Raw genomic sequence first — 23,634 nt, forward strand, 5'->3', positions numbered from 1 at the left:
TTTCTCCTCTAGCCCCTGATGGCCATGACAGTAGGCGGTCGCCCTTCTCGTCTTCCATAATTCCGCACCATACTCCCACCCCCGACGGTGACACTAGTGGGTAAGTTCAGAACAGGTTAGTATATAGGTTCTGCCATAGATAGGTGGTCCAGTGTCATTCCTTTGAAGACGACAGGTGGCAGTTTGCGCCTGCTTTACCATCCATCGATGCTTCGAGGCTCGATGCCTTCTTCTGGATACTTTCTTGGGTAGGACGGGCCCACAAGTTTTGCGGGGGTCGGGCTGTATGATAAATGATGTAGTAAAGTTAGTCCTCGAGTTAGCATAGACAAATCGTGTTCGGAATGCAGCCTGAACCTTCTGGTCAGGGGTGCCCTTTTCTTTTCCTGTTCGCCTTCGACGTTCCTTTCTGCGTAATGGCTGAGTTTTAACCACTTGCATCTGTAGCGTCGCAATGGATCTGCGTTTTCTGTTTTCGGGTGGTCGAGCGGACGCTTGTCTTTCACGTGCTTGAATTCGCTTCTTCAGAGACTTACTGCCGAGCCACTCGTTTCGTAACGCTGGCACACGGGTGAATGTCTTCTTGTTGCACGGGGGACACCTGTCATTCGTTGACTTCATCTGAGTTTTGCTCATGTGCAATGGTCTCTTCGGCTTGGCCCCTAGAGCATGCGAGTCTGGGATGGTATTTTCCTCACTTGGGGGAATGGCACGGCACCGGCTGATTCATCGAACTCGGTATTTCGGCTACGTCCCGCCGCCTGGTTCACCGACGACGTTGCAAATGTAGGGACGCTGTGCTGCTCCGTCCTCTCTTCCACTAAAAACGTCGAACTCTCGGTTTCGAAAGCAGCCCTTGTTGCGAAGGCGAGTGCTGTATTGGCCGCGTCCTTTTTCAGGGAGGTGCCACCTCTGAAAGGCCCCTGCGTGTGTTAAGGTAGAGAACAAGTCTTCGTCGGGGTGAACGACGTCTTCGAAGTTGCCAGAGAAATTCGTTCCTTTAACGAAACCTTAGCGCGACTGACCGTGTATGAGTATTCGTCGGCCTCTTCTAAGTCCTTTACGAAGCTGTCAAAGTCCAGAAGGTTCTGTATCTGCCCGTCAAGCTTTCGAAGTTGATCCGGTTTTTGTTCTACCTCACTGCACAAATCCATAAGCATACTGATACTCGGTGTTGACGATTGCAAGGCACGAACAGTTGTACTGGCTAAGTCAGTTATGTCCACCCGGAGGATGGCCCGCGAAATTCGAAGTCTTTCTACGACCTGCCAGTCATCAGAACCAGGGAGCGCAGCGAAGCAATGGTCGGTATTGTCCGATGGGTGGGGATCATCTCCGGGTTCTAGACGGGGGGTCTGCGTCCAGCACGCAGCCATGGCAGGCTACGTTCAAGGGTGAGGCCTCCGAATGAGAAGATCCGACGTACCTGAGGCCACGGACTACCTTGAAGGCGCTGCGCTGTGAAGTCCGCTGGTCCGTCGTTCCCGGCTTTCACGGCACCAGAAATGTTATGGAACGGGACGCGGACGCGAGGCCATGGCTGATCCGGACCGAGGTTTATTAGCTTCTTTCTCCTTTAGCCCCTGATGGCCACGATAGTAGGCGGTCGCCCTCCTCGTCTTCCATAATTCCGCAACAGGTGGAGAGTGGCCGGGCATTATTGAAAAAGTAACGCTTATTGAAAAAAAAAGTGTTAACTTGTGCCCTGTGGCAGGTGTCTGCGGAAAAATTATCCTGTGGAGCTAAACAATTTCATTGAGAGAGAGAGAGAGATAGAAAGAGAGCGAGAAAGAGACAGATATATATATATATATATATATATATATATATATATATATATATATATATATATATATATATATATATATATATATATAAATCTAGAGAAAGATAAACTCACAAAGCACGCAGAAATAGTATAAGTAAAGAGTCGCATACACAGCAAGAACAATAACAAACAATGTTTACTTACGTAGCGGCAACGGGACTTGCCTTCATCAGAGTAAAGTTACATGATTTGTAACTTTACTCTGTAATCATGTAACTTTATTTACTCTGATGAAGGCAAGTCCCGTTGCCGCTACGTAAGTAAACATTGTTGGTTATTGTTCTTGCTGTCTATCCGACTCTTTACTTTATATATATATATATATATATATATATATATATATATATATATATATATATATATATATATATATATATAAGGGTTGGCAGTCAAGAAAACCTCGGAAAGCAAAGGGGAGGTTGTGGTGAGTCATAGAAAGAGATGAAGAATTTTTTGAGTCGAAAAGAAACTGGTGAAAAAATGCCCGCGGGTCGGGCATTTTTTCACCAGTTTCTTTTCGACTCAAAAAATTCTTCATCTCTTTCTATGACTCACCACAACCTCCCCTTTGCTTTCCGAGGTTTTCTTGACTGCCAACCCTTATTTTCTGTCTTATTTTCACGGAGCCCCTCATTTCCCATTTTCTGATTCGCTACATGCTTAGCCAGGGCCTCTGTTCTGGCAGTCTTGGTGCCAAAGGGAGCTTAAGAGGGTTCAACGCTGGTCGACCACTCTCGACATGTCGTAGACACTCGAGTCACGGCCCGGGGGTTAAAAAGAAGGTCCCCTTCACCCCGAGTAGTCCGAGTGGCGCTGGCTACCACCCCCAAGTGCAGGAAACAAAAATACCTTAACATAAATACCCGAGAAAGTGCTGGGGAAACAGCCCCGCCGGTAGCGTAGTGGTTATCGCACCAGACCGGTATTCTGGAGGTCGTGGGTTCGTATCCCACCCGGCGGGCATTTTTTCACCACTTTCTTTTCGACTCAAAAAATTCTTCATCTCTTTCTATGACTCACCACAACCTCCCCTTTGCTTTCCGAGGTCTTCTTGACTGCCAACCCTTATTTTCTGTCTTATTTTCACGGAGCCCCTCATTTCCCATTTTCTGATTCGCTATATATATATATATATATATATATATATATATATATATATATATATATATATATATATATATATATATATATATATATATATATATAGGGTTTGGAAATGAGGGGCTCATTTCCCATTTTCTGATTCGCTATATATATATATATATATATATATATATATATAGGGTTTGGAAATGAGGGGCTCGTTAGGAAATGCAGAAAGAAATGCCGGCAGTCTACAACACCAAAGAAGGCATAGGGGAATGGTTAGACAATTTTTTACCGTTAGTGACGTTACATTATTTTTTTATTAATTACGTGAGAAGGAAATAAAGAAAAACACGCGCCCAGAAAGGCGTGGGTTCGGTCCCCACTCTGGGCGCGTGTTTTTCTTTCTTTCCTTCTCACGTAATTAATAAAAAAAATAATGTAACGTCACTAACGGTAAAAAATTGTCTAACCATTCCCCTATGCCTTCTTTGGTGTTGCAGACTGCCGGCATTTATATATATATATATATATATATATATATATACGGAGAGAGAGAGAGAAAGAGAGAGAGAGGGGGGGGCTGTTTATTAGAGCAAAGTGGAGAGGTCTGCCGGTATATTGTCGCCTGCATGCTACTGTGCGGCGATGAGAAGGACTGAATGAAGTCCCTAAAGGAAGGAGAGCGGAAGAGAAAAGGAACAAAAGAAGAGGTAAGAGTTTAACATGTGGCTTTGAGAGGGGTGCGTAGAAGTCCTGGTGGTATCACAGCGCAGGGAATACAAAAACCAATAAAAAGATGCACGGATTGACGCCAAATTTCTCAGGCAAGCTACGGATGAGGATGAGAATATTCAGTCCTAAATTGCGGCTAATTCTTTCCACTGAGATCATGCAAACGGCCACGGTCTATGAAGTGCTTTGAAGACATAGAACTGTAGTTGAGGCACTCGATCTTCTGTGCGAGGTGGTTTCCTTCCTAATTGTGGGCCGGACACTCTAGCAAGATCTGCTCATTTGTTCCCGGTGACCACTTCCCAGACCATATATATCATTGTGTGAGCTAGAACCTGCCAGACCGAATTCTGCGTCGTCTGTGCCATCGGTTGCATCGCAACGCAACGCTAACGAATTCCTATAGCGGATCAAGTCAGTCAAACCGCAAGTGGAATTTTAGAATCGATTTGATGCATAGGATCTAGGCTCTAAAGAATTTTTTCTATCGCTAGACTACATCGAAATATTTGCCGCTGTTAATTAAAAATGTCGCCTTGTAAAGAGATGACGTAACGTAACGGCTGCAGTCATAACTGCACTTTTTTCGCACCCAGTGTTGCGCCTGATTCTCCAAAGATCTAGGTCCTGTATAGCAGAGCACGGTCAGTATACCTATACAAACAGCTCCTGCTAGAGCCACTGAATAAGCATTCTCCTGTATAGCCCCCATCCTGTGTAGCTCAAGTATGACTACAATCCCGTATAACTCCCTCCTGTACAATTCCTATCCTGTGCAGATCCTGTAAAACACGTAATTTATAACCTCGCATTTGTGAAGGTGTTTATTCTCAGTTTCGGGGGCTCTGGGCGATAACAGGGAGTTGTGTTTGGCGAATCACTTGTCAAGCAACCGAAATAGCCAGCGGTATTCCGTCACAAGCGTCGTCTTCATTGCCAGGTATGATAGGTAAGATGGTGCTGACGGTTTGGTGCCCTTCCACACATACCCGCCGTGTGCGGATGGCCTTGCTTCCACTGCGTCTGCCTCAACGCCGAGTCAATATTGTCGGTTGCCGCATTCTTCCTTGCACATGCTATAAGAGACTGTGCAAAGGAATGGATGGCAATATCAACAGTGAGGAACCGGGAGGTGAATAGAGCTACATATAACAATACGGAGTTGAGAAGTAGCTTTTACAGGTAGGTCTTTATAGATACAAAGCTTACTCAAAAGGAAGAGAAAACTGCTTCGAATAGTTTTTCTGTGATATATTTGTAAACAAAACGACAAGCAACAATTCAGGTTGCTTTCTGTGCCCCTCAAGATGCACAATGTTATTTGACGTGCTTGGTGTGCATCGTTAAGTAAAAAAGAGTAAAGTCCGTAATGTTTCCGGAAAACTGCGAGTTAATATGCTTGAAAGAAAATGCTTCATGAAGAGCAACAATGTCCACATCCGGTTTGCTGGCGTACTAGCCATGGCGATGCCAGCTAACCAAGGCGCCGAGATGCTCATGCTCAAACCTAGCTTATTGAAATAGAGTATTTTTTGTGTTAAGTCAATCACAATCCATGTACACTGGTTTTTATGTGCTGTCACAGGAAACACAACACACCACTGCCACTCATAATCCCAGCTTCTCTCCTGACAATGGCTTGCTGCCCAACCACAGCTGGTGCGCAGTATGCGAATGTTTTAACCCAGCTTTTCCGCGTATTTATACATTTGGGCGCACCACTGCGGTCAAATGTCCGTGGTTTCAGCGATATCTTGGCAGGAGCATGTCATCAATCACCTAGACATCAATGAAAAGACAGCATTAGTGTGTAAGTCACTGTAGCGCGAGGCAGAAATCTGCTGTGTTGCCTTCCTCGCGCATTTTGTGCTAGACAGGCTTTTTCTTCAACTGGCCAGTGGATTTACTTTCCCTCAGATCGGCCATGGGGAATGCATGGAAACGTAGCACGAGAGAGTTACGCACTATCGCCTAGGCATATATGATGTGGGAACGCGACCTTAGCGCGTCCCCTTTCGTTCGGCTTCGCCGCACTGGTTGCTCCTCGCGGGAACTTGCTTGGCGAGACGTCGGCGAGGGGGATCTACCTCCTCGCCGAAGGAGTGTCTTGTGGCCGGCGAGAGCGCGCGGGATTCAAGCGGTAGAAGGTTGGATCTCGGGAAGCGAGGCGACAGGACGAGCCTGGTGACCTCCTTCATTCGAGGATCGGGCGAAAAGGAGGGCAACAATGGCTGCCATCGACGTCCCAGCAAGGCCGTTACCAGCCCATAAACAGCAGCAGTGACTAGCAGAGGCGTGACCAACATAACATGCCGTGACCACAGCCCTGTCATCCCACGTCGCTCCGGGCTACCTCCGACATTTTGTCACTGCCTTGATGTCGTTGTAGCGGGACCAGCCGTCATCAACGACTTCATCATCCCCCGCGCCGGCAAGCAATACTTCACTGTATATTTTCATCGCGTTTTTCATCCATATCGCACTCCTCACCTTGCCTCGGAATTGACCGGAACGGTCGCCCTCGAGCTGGGGGTGATGTCAGGGGAGATAACTGTACAATTCTCCATGGAGCCATGGCCAACTATCGACGACGACGAGTATGACGACGGGGTGGCGGGTGTAGGATGCGTGAGATTGGTATTGCTTACAATGCCGCAGTTTCTCATTAATGAGAAGAAGGTACCTCGCTGAGCCAATTCACCGACATGGAAACACCCTTTCAAGGCCGGTCTTACTTTCGTTTGCTGCCATTTCGCTTGGGTTTACTCCCAGGGAGTTGGTTACAGACGTCCACGCATGTATCAAAGACAAGGAGCCTACCCTGTTAGCCGCTCTTCCCGACTTTGAGCTGTACATACACGAAAGAAGAGGCTTTTCTTTCAACTTCTCGCGTAGCACGCACTTTTCTTCTAGAAATTACTTTATTTGTTTTGCGATTATTCTCATCATTTTTTCTCTCCAACTGTTGGTTTCCTAAATCTGGCACAGTAGCTCCCAAAACAGCACCCGATCCTGGCAAATACCCCAAGTGGGCATGCGCCACAATAAAAGGAACAACAACAACAACGACGACGACGACGACGACAACGACTACAACAGTAACCGCAGCAGCAACAACAACAACAACAACGACGACAACAACAACAACATCGACAACAACAACAACGAAAACAAGAACAACGGCTGCTTTGTACATGTTAGAAATTGGGCGCCTATCATTTGAACCATCGTTCGTCTGATTTGCTCCGCCGTTACGCAACAATATGTTTCATATCGCCTGCACGCCGCCGACAGTGTGATATTTCGTCTTCGCGCGACCAGCAGCAATATACGATTTCAATATTGGTGCGCATTTCTTTCCTCGAGTTTCGACTGCGAATACGGAAGGCGTTGGTAGTGTTGTGATCGGTCGAACGTACGATCAGCTTCGTGATGGTACGTGCACCATCAAGAAGCTGTGGACCATCAAGAAGCTGATGGTATGAAAAGAAGAAAACTCCCCGAATGAGTTTTCTTCTTTTCAGGATCCAACAAGACCTGGTGGCGAGGGCCCGGACAGCCAGCCGCAGCCAGGGTATCCTGGACTAAGGATGCCCTCCACCAGGCTGGCGCCCTAACATCTGCGCCTCAGGCTCGCAAATAAAGATTTATCAATCAATCCCCGAATGACGCTGACCGCGCTATAGTAACAACGGAGTTTCGAACCGGGTCATCGTGTACCGGTTATGTTTTTCCGGTTCAGTTCAGGCTCGGGTTAAATGTTCCAGAAATTGACGGTTCGGGTTAGGGATCCGTTCCGGCAAAATATCGGTTCGGTTTCAGCTCCACACCCTGGTATGCATGCATGCATGTATGCATGCATGTATGTATGTATGTATGTATGTATGTATGTACGTATGTATGTATGTATGTATGTATGTATGTATGTATGTATGTATGTATGTATGTATGTATGTATGTATGTATGTATGTATGTATGCATGTATGCATGTATGCATGTATGCATGTATGCATGCATGTATGTATGTATGTATGTATGTATGTATGTATGTATGTATGTATGTATGTATGTATGTATGTATGTATGCATGTATGCGTGTATGCGTGTATGTGTGTATGTATGTATGTATGTATGTATGTATGTATGTATGTGTGTGTATGTGTGTATGTGTGTATGTATGTATGTATGTATGTATGTATGTATGTATGTATGTGTGTGTGCATGTATGTATGTATGTGTGTGTGTATGTATGTATGTATGTATGTATGTATGTAGGTATGTATGTGTGCGTGTATGTATGTATGTATGTATGTATGTATGATTGTATGTATGTATGTATGTATGTATGTATGTGTAACCGCCCACGAATTAGGACGGCCGACTCCTTCGAATGACCCGGCAGCCTCCCACGACCAAATTTTTCCAGCCATCATTCTCCTTACTCCGCCATTCAAAAAAGTGGTACAACTTTTAAGACATTCGGACCACCCTAAATCTTTCGGAATTACCGACCGTTGTGTGCACGCTCCGAGGGTTAACGGAGTAACAAAAAGACAGCGTTAAAAAAAAAGACGGAGCAGTTATCGGAGAAGATTCATATCATTTTTTTTTTTCTCAGACTCCGAGCCGCGGCGGCGCACGCCACGAACACTCGTGCTCTCAATCCCGAACGAATCCGCAGGCTTACGGGGCCCGACGCCACCGACTCCGCGGGGCAGGAGAAGCAAAAACGAGCGCAGCTGAGGTTCGAGGGCGATATACAGCAGAACCGGCGCTCCCGACGTTGGGCGCTAATTAGAGCCCCACTGTCTCCGGCGGGAGCTAAGCGGCCGTGATTGGTTGGGCGCCAAAACATGGCAGCACTCAGCCGCCCCGGCAGTTTCCGCTGGTTTCACCGTAAAAAAACAAGCGCTGCTCGACGCTTCGCGGACGAAAACAAGTTTTCATACTCTGCAGTTACTGTGACTCGTCGGATCAACGTGCTTTTCGCCGCACTCTCTATCGGTTTTCGTTTTTCCTCTCACGTAGCGTGCGGGTTTGCCGCTGCCGCGGTACGGAGACTAATCCAATGCGTGCCGCGGCGGGCAGATTAGGCTTAACGACGCCGTGGCGGTCGAAAGGAGCAAGTAAGTAGCGTCGCGTCAAAAGGGCACGCGGTGTGGCGGCGGACACGGAGCCACGGGCCGGAAGCCAGACGTCTCGTGACGCCTGCAGGGTGGCTCGTGTCACCCTGTTCCATTTGGCTCGCTTCTGTACCGGCAAAAAGGAGAAAACGGATTGGTGCGTGTGTCCTCGGTTTTCAAAAGGTCTGCTAAAATCTGAAGGAATGAAACGATGCCTAAAACTGACCATCAGAAACGAAACACCGGGGAAAGCAAAAAAGCTTGCGATTAATCCACATTGTCAATACTCACTGCAAGCGATGGTGGGGAACTGTGGAAAAGACATTTGATATTTTTAAACAGTAAACGATAACACCACTCCTTTTTACACCAGCTTCACGAGAAAAATATTTTTTTTTTCATAATTGAATGTTCAACTCCAAGAGAAATCTACACAAATAGTATCCTTGTAGGACGTGTATAACTTTCAGGCAGGTTTTTTTTTTTAATTGCAGTTGAGCGAAATGCCGCTGACCTGGAAAAATTTGGACGCCTGCTACAATTGCGAGCTGGACGACAGTTCACTTTAGGTAACACCGGCTATGTCATTTGAGGGGGTTAGCTAACAAGACGGCGACAGTAAAGGCATATGGCGTTCAATGGATTGCCTTGGCTGCATATATGCACATCATTGTGTCGTGTTGGGTGGAAGGCATACATAAACATCTCCAGAAACTTTGAAATGTGAATTGCCGGATAAATGTGTAAGCCCCCTGCGACACACTGAACACTTGTAAACTTGGCTCTACTACTAAACACGGGTGCGTTGCTGAGTAGAAATATCAAGGGTCAACACAAGATTGGTGCTATTTGCCTCGAGGGCGACCACTGGAGAGAGTGGCGCTGCGATCGTTTTGACGCCACTCATAGGATGTCTGTCATACCTTACTGTGGTTGGCTTGCAGGACGTGACGTTTACTACAAGGCGCGCTTTATAAGTGCATATTTGTGTTAACCTCCTGCGCTTCAAGTTAATTCTCAGTGTGCAAAACGTAATTTGACCACTTGCGGAATTTGTGGTAGGCTGCAAATAACTTGAGCATGGCTATGTATTGTTCGGTGCCATGGCGTCAGGCATGCGAACAAACCCGGTGTAAGTGTGTAAGCTTTAATCGTAGCATAAAATTTAAACAAAATGCGGGAAACTTGACTAGTAAAGCTGAAAATTGGAAAAGATAGCATGGCTCACGCACGTGCGATGAAAGCTCGCGTTCATACATTGCCGACAAAAGTCGTCGCGAATAGTACACTTATCGCAGAGAACTGCGGTGATTGTTATTCAAATCAGGGCATAACTAAAAAAAAATGCGCACCAGTCCACCCTGTGAAGGTGGTTGGAAACCGAAGCTGTAAACGACACCCACAACGATTACCCATGCGACATCACTTGAATTCACACACGTGGATCTACAAAGAGTGAAACCAGAGACAAGTGCAATCCATTTAACCACACCCTTTATTACTTCAAAGAGATATTCTTTGCTAAGGTTAAATCAATTCATGATTCATAGATGGTGGTTGGTTGAGTTGTATTAGTGAAGCACGTGAGTGAAACTCTTTTTTTTATAAACCCGATGTGTTAGACGATCTCACTGCTCCTGCATCTCTGCATCCACTGATGGAGGCGACGAGATCGGCGGCAGAGACGGAGGAGAAGTGAGATTACGCACGGCCGCTACACGTGCATGGGCGCAGCGCACAGCGGCGCGAGAGGTCACGTGACGCTGTCACGGTGCATTCAGCAAGAACGCAGGTGGTAAACCCGCAGATGTGGTCGGTGAGTGCACCGTCTGTCTCCCCCGTCTCTGCGTGGGCTCGTAGGCCAATCGATAAGACAACGGGCTCTCCCTTTGTTTCTAAATTCGTTCCAGGTTCGATTCCTGGTGGTGCCAGTAACTTCTTTTATTTCTTCGCGGAAATTTTCTGTTGACACCAATGGTCGCGACAAAACCCTTGGGGGCAGAGGTAAAAAGCTTCGACTTAAAAGAGCAGTAAAAGGGAAATTAGGTACTGCTTAAGCCAGGTCTCAGATCTTATCAACACTTCGAAGCCTGCGCGGCGAAGCCATCCGCTCACCGTTCCCGCATGCTCTTTGCCAGCGCATGTGCGCCGTAGCTGCGGCGAGATTACTGCTGAGTGGCACGTTTCCGTGGCTGTTGTAAGGTCGATTGTGTTCATAGTCAAAATTTTGGGATCGCCGACCAAAGGTTTGTAAAGAAACCACGTTTCAGCTTTCATACAGAAGCCTTGTTCTCTGTGCGGAAAAGACCAAAGGGTGAAGCTATGGGCATTTCCGCGCACTGAACGAGACTTTTGCATGGAAGCTGAATGCGTTTTACAGCGAAGCTGTTAGCCTCTAGTTGGTGGGAAATTCTGTGTCGTAAAAAAAAAACCCAGCCAGGGCACAGCAGTTCTCGCCTATAACACCGAGCACATGCATCAGGCTAATGAGGTATACAGTATAGAGCTCAGTATTCGCTCCAAAAAACCAGAAAACAAGAACCGGAACTGCATTATGGATTATAAGACGCCTGTGAACAATGGAAGCCCCCTTCCCCTTGTGGTTTTGGTAAAGATTAGGTTTGCAGATATGTTTAGAGGCAAGACACGACTAGTGGCACTAAATATATCAGTTCTTGCCCAAAAAGCCGAACGCATGCGTCAGGATCTAGCGTTTGCCGTCAGAGCAGTCGAGCTCAAGCGACAAGCCCGCCGAGAGGACGAGAAACACTTGCTGCCCTTATTCATTACCAATTGTAGGGGTCTACAACAGCTTTGCTGGACATCCAATTTCGCACGACGGGATGGCGATCATTTTTTTAATAAACCTTCTGTCAGCGAGCTCACGTTTTTAACCACAAATCTTCTACCCGACCAGACGAGATTTTGTCAAACGTCAGATTCTATCTGTTTAAAGACGATAGCTTTTCTTGGGCTACTTAAACGCAGAAATGTTGGTCTGTCCGCATGTCTGTCTGTCTGTTACTCGATTCAGCCACCCGGCCAAAGCGAAAAGAAAACATCTGCTCAATAGTTTTATATACCTATAGCCAAATCCAAGGTTTACGTTCGGGGGCAATGTTCATACTTATTAATATCGTTGAACCATAACAAGATATTCCTCAAATACGAGGCAGAAAATCAATACATAAGGGACACTTTCAGTGTTCCTTTATATTGTTGTTGTTGTAAAATTTATTATGAATAGGACGGCACTAGGCCTGTTGCAGTGGGAGGGGGAAAAGGGAAGGGGGTTAAAAAATTTGGTTGGTCCCTCTTTCATAGGAATCGGTAAAACACGAAAGTTAAATGTGCCTTCACCGGATCAGTTGAATGCTTATTCTGCATCGATATGAACTTGCACACCGCTATTTACATTTCGTCGGTATGACGCAGTCAGACGCATCAATATTAGACACAGGATTGCTCGCGCCGGAGCAGAGCGTATACCCCAATGAAACCACACGCGCTCGCAAACTATGCGAGCGAAACCGAACGGGTTGCCAGCGAGTCGTTTGGTAAACTCACGGTCCGCTGCAGCGAAAGAGCATGATTTGAGAGGCTGTCTAGTGGGTGTGCCTGGCGAGCGATGACCTGCTGGCGCGCCGCTTTGGCAAATGTGCGGCCACTGCGTTCCTGCTCCGTGTGTATGGCAGGCGGTTGCGTTGTGACGACCTCAGCTGGCGCCAACTGTCGGCGCTCATAGCATCGCGATGCACTACTTCTCTTCGCCGGTATAAACGGCAGCACCATCCACATGGAGGAGGTTATACGAAGGATATATGGTGCGTTCATACAGCTGCATGCGCTTCAGCTCATAGTACAGTTCGTAAAGCCTTCAGCATCTACCCGGCTCGAATCCTGGCGCCGCCTCGCCAATAGACTTTTTCTGGCTATGTAATTTCCGTGACGGATATGTCGTCATTCAGACTGGATCCCAGTATAAACCACTTTTGTGTTAAAATTCATGAATGCTTGGTTTTTGCAAATGAAGTGCTACATCCACTGCAGAAAAAAAAATCACTCTGTCTTTTGCTGTTGCCCGCGCCACTATAGCTCCTGGCGGCATTTTAAGAAATCAAACGGCAACAGTAACAAAAGGTCACTAGATAGTTCCACGTTCCGTTTTAAACGCTCGTTGAGTAGGGCAACGTAGTTCTATAAAAGTTGCAGTAGGGCGCCTCGATTCACGCACGTCTCCGTCGTGCGGCATCGAGGCACTCGACCTGGAGCAATGGAACGCGGTAAATTTGAATTGAGCGAACCTCTAGCGTGTTATCTTGAGAGGAGAAAGACGGGAGAAGAACAACATGAGAGGGGAGAGGGAAAGAGGAGGGAGGCATTTACTTGGCAGGGGCCCCAGGCGACTATCGTCTTTCGTCGACACTTGAAACGAAAGAGGCAGATACGCGGCCATTTTTCTTGCTGTATTCGTTGCACACGCAGTCACATCGCAAGTATTTCATAATAAATTAACCCTGTATCTTCCCGAAACCCGTTGCAGCGTCATCCATGGCGTTGTCTGACTGTTATCATGGGCTAAACGCAGTTATCGTGTGCTAACTGCACGTTAGTGTTCAAGTGATACGATGAAAAGGAACTAGTGGCCCTACTACAATACCCCAGTCATGATTCTTCGCGGTGGCCTAGGCTTGTGGCCGCCAATCACACAAAAAACTTTATGACGTCACAGCGAAATCGCCCGAAAGTGGCTAGGAATTCGCCACGGGTGCATATGTTATCTTCACTACTTTTTACAACTTTACGACAAAATTGCTACCGTTGTTATCTGGACCAAGCAGTCTTTCTAATAAACCACATTTGTTTTGTGTGTTCATGGCTCCTCTAGAGTTGGCTACACTAATATACAGACATGCATTGCGGGAAAGATATACTTAGGCGCTGTATATAGCCTCTGATATCAAGGTATGAAGGCTGTAACGCCTTTTTAAGTTCAGGGAACTCTAGGGGATCGTCTTGTCGTTGTAGATCGCTCGCTGGACCCAAGTGGAGCCCCACGGCGTTCCGTCGTCTCGGCGAAACACAGAAGCTTCCAAAGCCAAGCCGCTTAAATAGGCATAAACGTTCGAAACTCATGAACCGCTGGCACTTGTCATACATCTCCCCGTTGTTTATCGCAAAAAAAAAAAAAAAAAAATGCCGGTACATTTGAGGCTAAATATACGTAACTAACCGGCAGCACCCACGTTCATTTAGTTAGGAATGCTCGTTGGGTTGGTTTCTACAATAGTAAGGGAAAAAAAACAAAAGTGGCAGTGCAACGCCGGCATGTGCGGGAGGAAAAGCAAGCACAAAAAGAACAGATCTCCTGCTGGCGAAGTTTCAGGCAGGGGGCGCACGAGCACTGCGAAGGCGGGAAATTTGAATTGCATTGGGTGGCAGAAGTTAGCAGATAACGGCAGTGCAGTCCATTATGGCGAATCACTGCTCTGCACTTCCGACGGCTTTCACATTGAGTGGAACGTCGAACAAAATTGCTCGTGTGGACCCGGGTCACGTCGGCGATGTTCACTGCAGTGTCGCTGCGTACGGGCCTCTGGCGGCTCGGCCGATGTGGCGAGGTCGAGGTGGCGGTGGCTCATGCACGGCTGGCGTTTCACGGCTTTTTTGGCACGGCTGGAGGATTTTTTTTGCGAACGAGGTGCGACAGACACCTCGTTGCTGGCTTCTCAAGCGAGAACAGTCCTTGCAGACCATCGACTCGAAAAACCCAAGAAGGCCAATATAACACAAAAAAGACATTTTATATGCAAAATAGCCCATATAGGTTCATATAGCCTGATAGGCACTAAAAAGCCTATGTAGTCAAAATGGGCACTTATAGGGACAATAAACTATTGCTTAAAATTATCCCGTTCCCTGAGATCATGCCTATATGATAATATGCTCGATAAGAACTAAAAGAAAAAATAGGCATTTTGCTTAAAGTTCCTGTTTCTACTTATTAGATATCATAGAGACCCCATGAATCCCTATGGAGCTATATAAACCTTATCCCCTTTAAAATCGGCTATACACTCTTTACACAAATGCATTGCTAGAAAGACGTTTCTCAAGTAAAAATATAGGAAACCCTCTATAAAATATTAAGGTGTTAGGGTGTTATAATAAAGGCTATGGCTATAGTGCCGTCCAACGGTACTATAAGTACTCCACGAAAGCGACGTGCAGCGGCGTGTTGTAAAAAATTGCCCCGTCGGACACTACTCCATCATCCTATGAAACGTAATATAACCAACAGAAATCAATGAGTGAAAACACTAACTTACCTCACCAACAAAAATTGTAATTGAAACTAAATACGTCAAAAAGTTTCGTTTTTCACCGGACGGTGCGTCGACTATTGAACCGCGCACAAACGCAGAGCGACAGGCCACAGGGCAACATTAAGACTGTAACTAAAAGGACTGATGCTATTTCGGGCTCGCATGTGGTTAGGTTACGTTCAATGCTGACGGCGCACGTCTTTATGAGCAGAAGGCGTTGAACTTTTCTGAACCCTATACTTTCTAAATATTGCTGTAAATCCAGGTACAAAGATAAAAGACAGCAAGAAAAGAGATATCGCAGAGGGGCAGGATGAACGAACTGCGCGTGCACCAAAATGGTCGCTTACTTGGAGGCCTAAAATACATGAACTGTGCTAACGGCCTTTTGCGTCGGCAAAGTTCCATCAATACTCCTTTCGTGGCTTTTATCGGATATGGTGACGACGTTAAAATAAACTAGCGTGGTTTTCTTCCTCCCGTCAAGAATAAAACAAAAATCAGGGAAACTTGCACTCCCCGCAAGACTTGAATGGCAAAGCTGTTCCAGGTGAAAATTGCTGGACACATAGTTAAAATTCAGTATCATTGCTTATTTGCATAGTTGTTCTAGTAATCATCGTCATATGCATCGGAGAGGTCGCCGTCTTCTTCGCGGCGAGTGGTGTATGCAAAGTGATCCTCAGCATTGCAGACTCAGCATTGTGTAGACCAGCGGCTCAATTGGCGAGGCTTGCACCAAGTTGCGCAAGGCTTGAACCATAGCGAAGCTGCAGGACTTCTTTATACGTGAGCACTAAAGGACACGTCACGAGGCCTTTGTACCAGTTTAAAATTATGGATTTACATGTTCCGCCGTTGCTTTGCATTGTGCTAGTAGTAGTCATCGTAATACGCACAGATACCGTCTTGTTCTTCATGCTAAGCTCTACATGCTTGGCAGCGCTTGACAACAGTGGTGAAGTTCTTTTTTTTCGCTACAGCCACTGCGCGAGTCGAGGACTGGGCGGTCGCCGCGATGCACGCGTTCACGTGCGTTTAGCATTTGCTCGCTCCTCGCGGTTTTTGCCACTTTTTAGATGCGAAGCATCTCATGCTCGGGGCTGTGTCCCTCCCTCCCTCGTTGTCGTTGTCCGCCGTACGCACTCAACTGCGCATGCGCGTCTCTTCAGCAACGTCAGCGTTTGGGCCGACGTCAGCGAAGTCCCCTATAAAAAGAAATAGTTACGCGGCGCCCGGTTTCGATCCCACGACTCTCTGGCCGTAACGGGAGGTACGTGGCGCTCTTCCCACTGCGCTACAAACCGAGACGGGAGCATGTGCTACGAACGCGCCTTATGTCCTTCACTCATTCAAACTACGTCAAGAAGCTACTGATACAACGAAGGCACGCGAAGCTGAACGTCAACGGAAACGACGAACTGAAAACTAACGGGAACTTCAGTCGACACCATGGCTGCTTCGCATACTACTCAGGGTTCCCCTACGGGAAGATGGTGTAATTCTTTTTTTTTTTTGCTAGAGCCCCAGCGAAAACCGGGAGCGGTCGATGGTCAACCGCGAGGCACGCGCTCACGAGGGGTGGCATTTTCCTAGTATTTTTTCCCGCAAAACCGAACTTACGGCTTGTGCACCAACTCCACTGTTAAAATAAGGGTGGCAGGAACCGGAACCAAACCACCGCCTTTGGAATTATGAATGTAAAATGGAACCTCTACACCACAACAGCAGAAGCTCTGCCCTCTGCCAGGGTCCGTTGTGGGGTTATGTCCGAAAACGCAACACTTCCGTGGTGGTCCGCTGTCGGGCGACGCCCGACTTGGGTGTTTATGGCTAAGTTTCGCAGTTTTTTCTCACTGCGATGCGCGCGCATTCTTTGTACACATGATGCGCAATCTCTTGTGGGATAAATGAACTTTGTTGAAGTTTACTTCTTTTTGAAGTAGGATGCAGCACAGTGTTCAACGCGGGGCTACTGGACAGAAGACTTTTACACGTGCGCGCTGTTGACTAAGGAGCATGGTCGCTTTCTCATTGTGTGCATTCTACGGTGGTGCACTTTGAAAAAGCGATGACGACTTCATTGAGGAAGAGAATTGCGTGCCTCTATCAGTTAGCGATGACAGTGATTCGACAGAAGCGAGGGACGAAGACCACGATGGCGCTGGAGACAGCACCGCTGCTGACACTCGAGGGAACAGTGCGCGACGACGTGCCTCGGACTAAAAGGTGTACGCGGATAATTTGCCTGATTGCTCTAACTTACAGGTTTCCATTGTTTCCAGTTTTATTTAGAGGAGCACACAGCTGCAGAATCGTGGCGAGAAAGAGCAGCGACACGTGCATTTCCGCCGCAACCTCATCCAAGAGCTGGCGGGTTATATGAGGGCTCGAGCCAAAAAGCGGGGCCCGTCTGCCCCAATGGAGTGCGAGGAAAGGCTAGATGGGACGAGCCACGTCATCTACAAGCCCCAAAGCCAAATAAGGAAGGACTGTGCTGTTTGTAGCGATGGAAAAAACAAAAGTAGGCAGGAGGAAAGCGTCTTTTTTTATTACAAAAGCTGCGGTAATACCCTGGCCGGTATTCAGGAGAAATATCAGTAAAGTAGCTGCGCTTCCCACACCCTTATTTTAGGGTGTTGAGCAACCTTACGCCCTTGTTTTAGGGTGTTCACACGCACACCCATTTTTTATTCTTACACCCTTTTTTAGCCAAAACACCTTATCAAGGTGTGTGCCATGGGAAAAGCTTTTGACACCCTTTTTAGTTAAAAAGGGTGTAAAAAGTTTAGCGCGTATAATTGTATATATATATATATATATATATATATATATATATATAATATATATATATATATATAATATATATATATATATATATATATATATATATATATATATATATATATATATATATATATATATATATATATATATATATATATATATATATATATATATTATATATATATATATATATATATATATATATATATATATATATATATATGTATATATATATATATATATATATATATATATATATATATATATATATATATATATATATATATATATATATATATATATATGTATATATATATATATTAATGCTTTTCGTCTCTCGGCTGCCTTGCGACATTTGGAGGACCTAAAAGCTGAGTTAGCAGCGCGAACACAGACACAAGACAACACACGCACGAGAACAAACAACAGTTTTTTCAACATGTCAAGTGAAGTTTCAAGAAGTCAAACCACGTCGTAGTTGTCGGTTCAACCCAAGCGAAGCTTAACGGTAACCGATGTTCCGGTTTCCACGTGACCTGCACCGGTCTGTTTGCATCTGTCCTGCTTGCGTCGCTTGTGAGCCGCTGGCTGTAATCCTCTTAAGACGGTCGTTAAGACCAACGTCATGCTCAGGGCCCTCCAACGCGTTGCCCACAAATCACCGGATTGGCCGAGATTTTTTCCCCCTAGTGTGGATTGCACGAACGGAGCTGTCGCGTCGCCGCAGCACCAGAAATATCATTTACCGTACATGCCTTGTATCACATACGGAGACAGTGCCTTCGAGAGAGGAGGAGGAATAAACGTCCCTATAAAGCAGTTCGCCTTGGGGAAGAGTCCTTATTCCAGGACCCCTTGAGACCGTCCGGCTTCTTGAGCCCTCTTCACCAGCCAAAGCTGGCCGTCAGGGTCCGACCTGGACAGTGCTCTCTCCCAGTGCTCAGGGGAGGGGAAGGGCAGGGGGGGTAAGGTTGGGGTTCTTATCGCAGCACCACACAATATAAAGCGTGCCCGGAGCCTCACAGAAACATCAGCCCATGTTTGGGCCGATGTAACTTACACCCAAGACAGGTTCAGACATTGTCTAACTATCCCCCCTAGTTGAAGTACAGAATCTGCAGGAAGTTGTTTGAGTCGATTTCCAGAAATCCGCCGCAAAGACTTTTTAAAATGTTGTTGTCTCTGTGATGCACTCACCGCAGATTTGGTGACGTCACCTATTGCGACGCGCTCCGTTGTCCACAGTACCAAAGGTAGCGTATTGCTACCCATTAGACATGTGTAAGGTCTGCGTAAAGGTATTGAAAGCTTATATTTAGTATGAAATAGGTACAAATCACTATTACGGAACTGGAATAGCCCATAACCAGATTGTAGACCAGTGGAACGCTTCTGCGGTTGTTCGTGGGATAAAGACTAATTCCACATTGTTTTTGTTCCCGTTATTTTGTTTATTCTAAGTGGGCGAATCCAGAGGTTCCCCCACTGGGGCAGTGATGGCTCACCAGCTTTTTTCAGCTTTTTCAGCTGTGCGAATGCTTGTAAGCCTCCGCAAGCCCCATGTTCCCGATATCAGCGTTAGAACATGTTCAGCGCGTTACGGGTAACCACGAAGTAGTTGTGCAGATAACAAACTTCGGTCTAAGAATTCTTTTCATAAGCCTGTATTTGCTTACCTTTTCAGTATAAATGAATGCCACTGAGCTTTCTCCTTACCACACCAACGATAACATGCCTCCGACCATGCATAGTCGGATGGTCTCGCAGCCGCAGTTGCTGGTGTTGCAGCCGCAGCCAATGCTGCTGCGGCAGGTGCTGTCGCCGGCGTCAGTTTTGGTGAGACACGTAACTTGCCTTCTTTTCCGGCTTTTGTGGACGCCTATTGGGGACGCCACCTCGACACGCGCTTTCACGAACCCTAGCCGAGCAAGGCCAGGTGCCAGCTAAGTGCGGCCGCAAGTATGCAGCAGTGCATGCGTTCCCGGCAGTGAGCTTGCAGCAGTGCTTTTGGGTTCTTGACCACCGGAACATCGAGCTTGAAAAGTTTAGCTTTACTTCTAAAGGTGTGAAAATCAGGCTTGGTTATCGACCAACCATATTTGTGTCAGTTTTCTCTGCCGTGTGTAAAGCGTATTTTTGAAGTCTCTTAGAGCTCAAACGGGTGGGTGATAAAGCTCAGCGAGTGCGTGCGAACAGTGTTGGGTGATAAACGTGCTACGAAAACCACGAAAATTCACTGTTTCTTTTTTTTTTGCGAACGATGCTGCTCTCAGACTTTGAACGCGAGAGATAACAAGAAAAGTTGGCGGCGTACCTGCTCCTTTCGTTGCAAATGTCGCCAAAAAACGCTAGTCTTTGTCGACAATTGTCAAGTAAATGCCTCCCTTGTGTTCCCGCTCACCTCTTTTGCAGTTCCTCCTCCGTCGCGCTCCTCCCAAGGTAAACACGCTAAAGGTTTGCTCAAGCAAATGTAAATTTACCGCGTTCCACTGCTACAAATCGGGTGCATCGCTGCCAGCGCTGACGTACGCCGGAGACGCGCGTGAATCGAGGCACCCTACTGCAAATTTTACAGAACCACGTTTCCCTCCTCGACAAGCGTTTCAAGCGGAACGTGGAACCAATCTAGTGTAACATTTTGTTACTTTTGCCGTTTGATTTCTTAAATGCCGTCGAGAGCGCGGGAAACAGCACGCGACGGTTTTCTGCAGTTTAAGTTCTGCAGTTCATTTGCTATCGCAAAAAAACAGCCATCCATAATTTTTTTAATAAAGGAACTCTGCAAATATCACTTATGTATTGACTTTATGCCTTATACTTGAGTAATGTCCTGTTCTTGTTCAACACTGTTGACAAGCGTAAATATATAAACCGGATTTAGACCTTTAGATTTGGCTGTGAGTATATAAGACTATTGCGCAGATTTTGTTCCCTTTGGCCGGGTGGCTGAATCGAGTCACAGACAGACAGACAGACAGACAGACAGACAGACAGACAGACAGACAGACAGACAGACAGACAGACAGACAGACAGACAGACAGACACAGACAGACAGACAGTCAGACACAGACAGACAGACAGACAGACACACAGACAGACAGACAGACAGACAGACAGACAGACAGACAGACAGACAGACAGACAGACAGACAGACAGACAGACAGACACAGACAGACAGACAGTCAGACACAGACAGACAGACAGACAGACCAAAATTTCTAGGTTTAAGTAGCCAAAGAAAGATCATCGTCTTTAAAACAACCAGAGATTTCAGGCGCTTTGCCTCGGCGGACACGTGGAATGTAGTTATAGCCGTATGTTTTTTTGCCAGAAGACAGCTAGCTTGCTGGAAGTGCGCGAGGCAACTAGAATCGCCTGACTGCATCTAAAGTGGATTTTTGCAGCAGCTAAAGCACAATGAGTTAAGCTTTTCATTAGAAATAATTGCCCAAAACATATCTAATATTCTAATAGGCTGCCGACCTTGCCTGCGATGAAATGTCACCCAAGATCAAATAATAGTCACAACGGCCGCCGCCCACGCGACGCGTAGTTTTCTGCTTAAAACCATTGATATTTGGCCTTCCACCACCTTCCTTTGCCTTTCATGTACGGATCACCAAGGATTCAAGTGTCGCAAGGACATTCCTCTTGTTTGTTTTAAGGCTGAGTGCCTGGGTTTTAAAAATGCCTGCAATTTAGCATAATGTCTGTGATGCTTACGTCGTTAACCTCATAGTGCCAAGCCTAAGCATGGCAATTCCCGAAGACAGCTAAAATATCAGAACTAACGCTCATACTAGGTTGCAGTGAACGCATCCAGAAAGACGAAACCAGAACGACAGAGCCTCAAATTCAACCGCGTCAACCCGCGTCGTCTGCTACGAGAAACCACAAAGATGGCAGTGGCCAATGAAGCCCAGTGGCGCCGCCACGCGGCCAAGCCTCCGGGAAACGACTCGCGTGATGGGCTTTGCGAGACGAGCCGCTTTGTCCTCAAGCAGGCAACCAACAGTCGTTTATACGCTGTCGTTTCAACCGGCTTGTTTTTCCACACGCTCTGTGCTCGTCGTATTTTCTCCCGAGCAGCGTGATTGCTTTTTGAGCCGAGGTAGTCGAGTTTTATTTTGTTTAGGTCGTGCGTTTTCAATCGCTCGCTGAAAACTTCGCTGCGCGCTCCGCCGAACTTGAGACGGCGGGCATCACCATGGCTGTTCCCCCGAGCGCCACTGTCGTTAGGCTTCGTACGTTTTCGTCTTTGTTTTTCCTCGGCCCTTTTTCGCCGACCCTCCGGCCGTAAATAATAGAGCAGCCATCGGCCCCGTCCCTAGGCCAGATGTAACTACCCTCGAGGGGTTTTAGCTCTCAGGCTGGGCCACACTCAGCGATTCATGGATATTGTAGCGTGCTACGTTGTTCCCGACAACTGCAAGTAAGGGGAAAAGAAACGCGGGCAGACGACACAAGCAAACCAGGCAACTGAAAATTGTCGTCTGCTACACAGGCGGCACTTCATCTAATGTCTCTACACCTCTAAAACAAATACTTCGCGCGGCCATCATGGCTCGTGGTGACAGCCGAAATGGACGATGCCCTTTTCCCCTCGCACTGCTCCTAGCCTCACCTTCTTTTATTTTTTAGGATCTGTGGAGATGCTTTTCTTGCAGGGCTTCTAGCTTCTTCGTGGGTCTGCGCGCCAGCTTCCTGGGTCTCTTCCATTCGGTTTAAATACAAATGAGGCGGCAGCGAGGGTCACTGCTGCCTTCTTAGACTGGTTGTCGATCCTTTTTTAAGCCTTAATTTCTCCCGCCCACTCTTAAGGATCCTACGAAAAAAAGCGCACATAAAAAACCATCATTAGACCATGATGGTTTTTGCAATGCTAAGTGAGAAAAGACACTCCTGGTCTTCTTGGTAATGTGGAATTTGGACCCGAAATCCCGTTATCTGGACTCTCATTAGTGGCTCACTTTCCTTCACGGGGGAGATTAAGAAACTTGATGAGCGACGAAGCGTGCATAGATGGATGTTCTTCTCAACGGTCGTTCGTCTTACTGCATTTGCACGCGTGTGGTAGGCAAGTGCCTAGGCAGTTGTACGAAGGAGCTGTGGAGCGCAGCATGTTTTATTTTTGGTCAGGTGAACGGGAGTAAGCGGTCGCTTTATGAACGACGAAGCCAAAGCTTGTATGGACGAAAGCAAGGATAGTGTGGAAACACCAGGCGTTTCAGCACAGATTGTAGCGCAAGGCCTGGACAGCTTTGCTCTTGTAGCCCATGGATGTGACGTGACACACCTACTTCGTGACCGGCTCTTTGTTTCGTTAGTTTAAAGGAACGGCGATAAAAAAACACCGGGGCACTCGTTTACGCCCCGCGTGAGAACACTTCGTAACGCGTAATAAAAAACACTGGAACACTCTTTACGCCCCGCGTTGGAACGCTTCGTAACACGTAATAAAAAACACTGGGACACTCATTTACGGCCCGCCTTAGAACGCTTCGTAACGCGTAATAAAAAAACACCTGGACGCACGTTTACGCCTCGCGCTAGAACGCTCCGTGCTTCAAAGACACAAAACTTTTACAGTACAGCTGCATACTTCTACCCCCTAATCTCCATTGGCAAAAACACCAAGGCGCCAAAAATACATTTATACACTGCATGCTTCGCCACTCCCAGGGTTTCACGTTAGTGGAGATGGCCCGGAATTTTTCATTTTCACTTTTTGCGCCTGTACGAGCAA

At 46.8% G+C, this 23,634-nt stretch overlaps 1 protein-coding gene and 1 non-coding gene across 4 annotated transcripts in view; one reads left to right on the forward strand and one right to left on the reverse strand.

Moving 5' to 3' along the window:
- LOC144162851 (arrestin domain-containing protein 2-like) overlaps nt 1-23,634 on the reverse strand; it is a 313,049-nt gene that overhangs the window by 109,264 nt on the left and 180,151 nt on the right. The gene's annotated exons all lie outside the window — the stretch shown is intronic.
- Nucleotides 2,717-2,789, forward strand: Trnat-ggu (transfer RNA threonine (anticodon GGU)). The gene has a single exon. It is a non-coding gene; the product is annotated as a tRNA-Thr (tRNA).

The sequence above is a fragment of the Haemaphysalis longicornis genome, unplaced genomic scaffold (assembly GCF_048455015.1).
Source record: "Haemaphysalis longicornis isolate Haplotype H1 unplaced genomic scaffold, Haemaphysalis longicornis Haplotype H1 scaffold_12, whole genome shotgun sequence".
Lineage (NCBI taxonomy): Eukaryota > Metazoa > Arthropoda > Arachnida > Ixodida > Ixodidae > Haemaphysalis > Haemaphysalis longicornis.